The following is an 8,724-nucleotide window of genomic DNA, read 5'->3' on the forward strand; positions in this document are numbered from 1 at the left end:
ACTACCCACTGAGGTACTGGGTTGTTGCCCATTTTACTTGTGAAGTTCCCTTAGAGTACTAGCACTCTCACATTTGCATTAATGCATATTTGGGAGAAAAATATGCAGTCTATAAACTCAAATGAAATAACGTGTAATAAGTTCATTTGAACCATCAGTCATGTTTCCTACAAATGATGTAAGCCTTTAATTGCCTAACTTTTCCAAGGGAATAGTAAAGCATCCCACAGGTTTTGTGGCTTTCAGTCTTTTCTAGATAGTTCTTAAGCAGTATCCATTAGAGAACTTGGAGAAGACAATCTTCACTAAGTGTACATCACCGCATCATCATAGACTGGGAGTTTCCTATTTCTCCGTATTGCAAGGCATAGCAAAATATGCTATAAGACACACTTTTATAGACTTTATAAATCATAACTCATTATGCAGATGACAGACCTACCCAAGAAAGACTGAAAAAAAATGAGGGCGAGATTTCTATTCTTCATAAATCATGCTTCATTCCAATGTATTCTATATCAGAGAAGGATAGCATTCTATTTGGATGAGCTCATCTAAACATGTCAAACTCTCTTCACAAAGATTAATTAAAATATGTCAGCTATGTTGGTGGCAAAGCCATCTTGTTTAAAATCTTCACGAAGTAATATACAAAGCAGGATTACAACTGTTCAATCTTTAGCATGACATGCATAAAATCAATATTTCAAGCTCTTTTGGGAGTTACAGCCCAACATGTTGCTTATGAATCGTCATAATGACCTCACCCAGCCCCTCCTGTCCAGTGGGAAATGGGATTACCCAGCATTCAAGGAGTGACTGAAAGACTAGGCAGTTCCTAGGAGTTGTGGATAGGCTGATGGTTTTCTAGAAGACAAATGTCAGATGTACAAGTTTCCTAGATGCCATGCCATAATCAGTCCCAGCCGCTCCAAACTCAGAGAGCCAAACTCAGTCACTGGAAAGGCTTTGAGGACAGCAGAGCAGGGGTATAATCAAAGCCCATCCCGAATGACTTCTCACTGTCCAAGAGTTCACAATAGCAGGACTTCTATATATTCCAGAAAGAAAGGGACCTCAAAATTTCTTCTGGGAGAGCTTTGTTTTTTGAGACCTTATCTTGTATCTCACTGAATGAAAGAAGTTCTTTTCTTGTTAATTGATCTCTCTGGGCTTATCATCAATGTTTTAATTTCTATATTTTTTAACTTTGTGAAAAACTGAGGTTCTCCTTTGCGGTTTGGATGATCTAAGATTTCTACCATTTCTTGCACTGTGTTTTGAAACTTCAGCTCTCCTTGAGGATGCTTTAAGGATAATCTAAGAAAGATGTGGTTGGATTTACCAGCACAATGTTTTTTAGCTGGGATGATCTTGCTCCCCAACAGATGTTTGGTAACATCTGAGGACATTTTTGATCCTGACAGCTGGGGAGCCGCTACTGGCATCTAATGGATAGAGACCAGGGTTACTTGTAAACATCCTACAATGCACAACACAGCCCTCGCAACAAGGAATTATCCAGCCCAAGTTGCCGATGACACCACTGTGAAGAAGCCTTGCACTAGCATAATGGCAAAAGCTTAAGTTTAATCAGTGGAAACAGCTCAAATTTAACCACAGATTAAATACTCTCTCCTACCATGTTTCAGGAGGCAAAGAAAATGGCAGGGCAATGATTCCAACGTTTACTAATAAGAAATCTCTGAAAAAAGATGTTGCACAAACCACTTTGGCGACAAGATAGGCAAGCCAGAAAAAATACGTGTGGCCTTATGGCTGGCCATTAGAACACAATTTGGAACAGTAAACTCCAGGGATAACTGGAAAAAAGAATTGATAACCAAAGAGATTTCCCTCTTGTGACATACTTTAGCTGACTTAAGGACCCTCAAAGTGTTAATTACCAGAGAAACTGAAAGAGGAATTAAGATAAACATCATCTGTGAGTTGTTCTTAAGCCACGGTTGAAGAGAGTTCATGAAATATATTTTTCATTCATGTTCTGTCTCTCCCCTATGTGAGAAACATGGCAGGCACAATTGGCGCCTATATTATCCTTTGACCAATACTTTATCCCAGTTGCCTTAGCAACTGTCAATATTTGTCTGGTATGTCACAGCCCCAAGTTGGCTGATGGCTGAGTCAACATTTACTTTTAAAGTTTAGGGAAGAGCGACACCCAGTGGTCTAAATGAACTGAGCTGCAGAAAACCACCTCCTGCTTCATTTTACTTTCACTTGAGAATGTTTATTAACCTTTCAATCTGATCCTCTGTTAATGATCAGCAATACCCACAGTTAAAATTATGAAAACAGAGAAGAACAAGGGTTGGAACGCCTACTTTTTCTGTAAAGGAGCAAACAGCAAACATTTTAAGATTTGTGGGCCATATGGTCTCTGTTGCAACTTCTCAACTCTGCCATTATAGCACGAAAGCAGCATTAGACAATAGATAAACAAATGAGCATATCTGTATTGCAATAAAATTTTATTTACAAAAGGAAGCAGCAGACCAGATGTGTCCCACAGGCAATAGCTTGCCAACCTCTGCAAAAGAAAATAGAATCTATACGCTCTTTCAAGCTACACATGCAAATGCCCCTTCATTCTCCCGAATTTCCAGAGACCTGGAAGAATCGACATTCAGTCAATTAAATTTATATAACAACTATGTATTGTGTGTGCACTATGTTCCAGGCGCTGTTCTAAATACCAGCGTAACAACAAGGTACAAGACAGTTAAAAATCCCTGCCATATAGAGCTTATATTTACAGTCAGTGATACAGCATATAAATAAAGTGTCCTATGAGCCAAACGATAATAAGCGCTATGTGAAAATTTCAAAGTGGAACCAGGACAGGAAATACTGAGTCAAGGAAATGGTACAGGTTGAACTGTGTTCCCCAGAAAGATATGTTGAAGTCCTAACCTGGTCCTTGTGAATGTGATCTTATTTGGAAATAGGGTCTTTGTAGATATAACCAAGTTAAGATGAAGTCATTAGGGTGAGTCCTAATCCAACATGACTGATGTCCTTGCAAGAGGGGGAAATGCCACGTGAAGACAGAGACACACCGGGAGGCCCCCAAATGCAGCACAGGAAGAGGTTGGAATGAGGCAGCTGCAAACTAAAGAATGCTAAGGATTGCTGGCCACAGCCAGAGCTAAGAAGAAGCAAGAAAGGATTCTACCCAGACTTTCAGAGGGAGCATGACCCTGAAGACAACTTGATGTCAGACATCTAGGCTCCAGAACTGTGATAGAGTAAACTTCTATTGTTTTCAGCCACACAGCTTGTAGTCCGTTGTTCCAGCAGCCCTAAGAAACTAATACAAGAAGGAAGGGAATTGCCTTTGGAGAAAGGATGGTAAGGAAAACTTCAAAGAGAAGGTGAAGGAGGGGGGACAGTGAAAGTAATCCAAGTAGTGGAAACAGCAAGTGTTAAAACCCTGGGGCACATAAAGCAACTACACTCCAGTAAAAATTGATTAAAAAATAAAAGAAAGACCCTGGGGCAGGAGAGATCACAAGGGTGCCCGTGCACCTGGGGCACAGTGAACAATGGGAAGAAAAGGAGGTGAGAATGTCAGAAAGGTAAATGGAGCAGGTTGACGGCAGGCCTGTGGTCACTGCATGGAATTTGGATTTTATATTGAGTGGGATATGATATTAAAGGACTTTGAACAGAAGAGGGACATATAATGTGACTTATTTGTGAAAAGGATTGCTTTGACTATATTGAGAATATAGCCTATAGAAGCAAAGATGGAAGTAGGAAGGTCTATGATGAGGCTACTGCAATCATCAAGGTGAGAGATACCTGTGGAAATGGTGGGGATGGTGAGAAGTATAAAACTTGTTGTTAGAACAAACAGGATCTGATGACGTACTGGAGGTAAGAGCAACTGAAGGTCAAAGATAACATCAAGGTGTTTGCTTCCTACAAACTGTAGTTGGTACTTATGATGGAGAGGACTGGAATAAGAGCAAAATTTTGATGTGGGGGATGTCAAGTGTTCACTTCTGAATATGTTATGATTGGGATGCTATTAGACAGATAGTTGGATATATGAGTCTGTACTTCAAGGGAAAATTTTAGGATAAAGCTTTAAATGTAGGTATAATTAGTAAATGAATGGCATTTAAAGTCATGAGACCAGAGATTAACAAGGGAATGAATACAGCTGGGGTAGAGAAGAAGAGAATTCATTTGATTGAGCCCTCGGGCACTGCAACCCTCACTACTTGGGGACATGAAGAGGAACAAGGTGAAAAAACTGAGAAGCTGCTAGAAAGATAATAGGAGAACCAGAATGTGAGATCCCAGAAGACAAGTGAAGAAAGAAAGATGTGATAAGATGTGTTAAATACTAGTAGCTCCAGTACGATGAGCACTGAGAACTCATTTAGCTGGATTTCGTTGGATTTATCAATGTGGAGGTCATAACCAATGTGAACATATAATTTATCATCCAAACCAAGACACTTTGAGAGCGAAAAAGCACTCCTGGAGAACAGGCAGAGGCCTGGACTATCTGTACAAACAGAGATGTGCCGTCATCCTAGTCACGGAAATATTGACAAGAGCAGTTTCATGGGTGTGATGGGTGATTGCCTGAATGGCTTGGGTTCAACAGAGAATGGGTGGATATGAATTAGAGAGAGTGACTCCAGATAACATTTCAAGGCATTTGCAATAAAAGGAAATAAAGAGAATGATACAGGGTAAAGAGGCTTTTTATTTGGTTTAATATGGTGGGTGTTATAGAATTTTTGTGTAGTGATGGAAATGATCTAGGGGAAAAAAATTGTCTTAGTCAAGGGGTGGAGAGAAGAGAATTGCTGGAGCCATGGGTTCTAAGGCACAAACAGAAAAATTGGTGTTAGATATGCATATAGGTATTTTTTCCATAATAACAGGAGGCAAGGCAGAGAAAATAAGCACAGATTCAGGTAGATGGATAGATGGTATGATGGGATCTTGTAGAACTTCTCTCATTACTTAAACTTTCTTATCCTAATGAGTGTGAGGAGGGGGGAAGAAGGAAGAGGAGGAGATGGACATATAGTCGATGGAGTTGGATAATATAACAGGACCTGTGGACAGCACCAACACTGGCTGGATTGGAGAGGATGTTGAGACTGTGGTGGACTCCATGAATGACGTGTGGGAAAGAGCTGATTCCCTGAGGAAAACCTGAAATTGAAGTAATATTAAGTGAACTTGGAATGTTGGCACAAGCTCAATAGACCATAGGTTCTGGTTCCAGCTTTTCTATTTATCGTCTGTGCTACTTTGAAGAAGTACCTTAATGTCTTTGGGTCTCTGTACCTTCACACACAAAATGCAGATCATAATACCTACTTCACCATCTGTCCATGAGGACTGAATGAGACAGTGTGTGTAAACACAAGAAATACTCTTTTCAGTTAGGTCTTTTGAATTTGAAAGATCGCCTAATTCTGTTGCTTCATAATGATAATAATAAATTAGGTGATCTTTTTGGGGGGGAGTAAAGTATTCTGTTATTAATAAAGAAATCACCAACAATATATCTAAGAATCGTTGAAAAATATCATTAACTTGTGAAGTCCACCATGATTTATAATGTACTTACACATACGTTGCTTCATTAGATTCCCAGTAGGTGATCTTTTAGATTCGAAAGACCTTACTGAAAGCGGTATTTGATGTTATGATAATAACATCAATATGTGATTATTTCATAATCAAATTATGAAATTGTTATCATAACTATTATTATTATATTATTGTTATGTTTCCAAAATATTAGGCCACTATCTATAGACTGAGTCTTTGACCTAAAATTCCAGTTAGTATCAGATAAATGTGTGAGAAAAGTTCATAAAATGTTTCCATTCTGTAGGAAAGCTGAATTTTTAAGTAAACATAGAATATAAGTTTTTATTATTCTGAGGCCAGTGTGAGGAAAATGACTGACATTTCTACCAAGATGTGTTCACATTTATGCCCGAGGGCTAAAGTATATGACCTCTAAGAGTCCTTCCAACTCTAAGCTTCTGTATTGACATCTACTCAGATTTCTTCAGATCAATGGCTTATCAGTTCTGCACAAATTACTCCCTGGATCCAGCACTGCTGTAACTCAAAGTCACCAGATCCTTCTTGTCTGCAAATACAAATTAAGTGACCTTTACATCTATAAATCAAAGTTTTTGTTCTTGACCTCTACATCTGCTGAATCCCTCACTTTCCCCCCAAATCCCCCCCTTAAGCATTTTGAGAATCCTATGACGGTTCATATATCCTCACATCCAGGCTGTTAGCTACTGACACCATGTGCAAATCCTCTATAGTCTTTGTGTCTGTTTCATTTTCCTAAGTCTATACTTGTCCATAAAATTGCTTGGGGTAGGTTTTCCATTGTCATTGTCAACCTCCCTCCTAAGAAGGCCAACATAACATCCAAGGGAGCTGTCTTCGGAAGTTTCCAAAGCTGGCCAGCTGGGAAGTGTCAGAGGTGCTGAGTTCTAAGCAGAGACAGAGAGAGAGGGGCCAAAATTGTAATCCCTTGACTCATTCATTCATTTGTTCAACATTAATTGAGCACCTACTGTATACAGTAACAGAGCTTAGGGGTTAAGAGTGAGAACTTTGGTGTTAGACATACATGGGTTCAAATCCTACTCTGCCACTTACAAGCTTTGTGATCTTCGTCAAGTTCCTTATTCTCTCTGAGCCTCAGTTTACTTCTCTGAAAGAAGACTCATGATGGACCTCTCTCATGGGTTGCAGTGAGAATTAAATGTTGAAACCTGGATCAAATATAGCAGCTTTTATCCTCACTTAGGTTCCAGCCTTTGGTTTGGCCCTGGGAACGCAAATTTGCATTACATCCGCTGCAATCGATTGCTTTAAGCACACCCAGCAGACCACTCAGATCAAAACAACCACGGAGGTCTGGGGAGATTTGAGAATCACTCTGGGCCAAGGTCTTTCCCGTTTGCCTTAAACCATTTCACACGCTGTCTTCCAAAAGTCTTTGTCTTATTTGGCTTCATCCTTTGGCCTCTTCTCTTTGCCTAGGACACTCTCTGAGAATGGTGAAAATTTTTAATCCTCTCTTTTGTTCTCTTATTGTTAGTATTTCCAAAATCCAGTTTGAGTGTTCCCAAATCTGTCTCCCCATTGCCTTCACCCTGTTTCCCAACAAAAACAGCTCCTGCCTGAACTACTTCAAAAGCTTTCTAATGATCTTCCCATTTCCTCTCTAACCTTGCTCTACGTTTTCATAACAAAGCAATTGAATAATCCATTCCTCTGTCCACGCATCAGCTTCCCATGGTATTTTTAACAAAATCCAAACTAATTACCATAGGGTGGAGAAGATAACATGCTTTCTACTGAAATCCATTCTCTCTTCCATAGCAACCGAGTTACAGCAGAGAAGCAGCTCCCGAGCCAGGGATGCCATCCTCCTTGTACTGAGGCAGGAGATAGGTGGGCCCCCTGAGACAAACAGTTGGAATTTGTTCTCTGCGGACCGACATTCCAAGATGAAAATAGGAGGACAATCGAGAGAGGAGGCTGGGCCCTGCTCAAATAGAAGATAAGAGACCACGTATTTTTCATTCTCGAAGTCAGGAGACCTCCCCGACTACACATGCACAGAAAAGCTCTTTGGAGATCAAAAAGGGAGGAGGTACCATCCCATAGTAAGTGATGCTAGCTACCCATAGGCCTCTTTGGTACAATCCATCTTGGCTAAGAGATGCACACGCACACATGGGAGGATCCTGAGATATACCAAATACGGACTCTGAACCAGGCAAATCAAAATGATTGGCCAAAGGAGACCCAGAAGAAATGCCCCATAAAAGTGATGCAAACTTTCACGAGGGGACGACTCACTCACTCTGAGCCTCCCATGGGTCTATCCACATGTACTGTATCTGCTTTCCTCCTAATAAACACTTTACTTGCTTCACTACTTTCCATCTTTGTGGGAATTCTTTTTCTGCAAAGCCGAAGAACCAGGGCCTTGTCACTGACCAGTGGTCTAGTGGCTAGGATTTGGTGCTCTCACTGCCACGACCTGACCTGCAGATATTGTAGTATCTGCATCTTAGAATATCCAGCCTATTTGTTGAATACCACCTCCATTCTGTTCTTTGAGCTGGCAGAAAATGGCCACTAGGGGGCATCACAGTTACGTATACTTTATACAATTTGAAGTGATTAACTTTAGGGCAAAGCTAGTTTTGAAAACAAAAAGCTCTTTATGCCTCACATTTGTTTAGCTCTGCATGATTTTTCAAAGAAAATTAACATGTAAACTTCCTACTCCTTATTTCTATTCTTCGTACCACTCAGAAATCCTTCCACAAATGGTCATATTTGGAATATTTGCTAAGAAAACTCAACTCCCCACTTTCCCTCTACCTCCAGCAAATTCTTCATTAAACAAACACTATTTCCAAATCTCCAACTATGCGTAAACCACTTTGACAGAAAATATAGAAGATAGAAAATCTTCAACCAACAGTTACTAGGAGTCAGGCATTGTACTGCAGTGTACACAGGCACAGGAAAGTAGGAGGTGGTATATACTACTTACTGTTAGTATTTTATAACCTAAGTTTTTGATAACTAACTTCTTACATTTTAAAGAGGCAACATAACAGAAGAATAAATATGAAAATAAAGCAGCAAAGAAGGAACTTGGAAACTGGTTTG

This window comes from Leucopleurus acutus (assembly GCF_964270905.1).
Source record: "Leucopleurus acutus genome assembly, chromosome: 17".
NCBI classification, from domain to species: domain Eukaryota; kingdom Metazoa; phylum Chordata; class Mammalia; order Artiodactyla; family Delphinidae; genus Leucopleurus; species Leucopleurus acutus.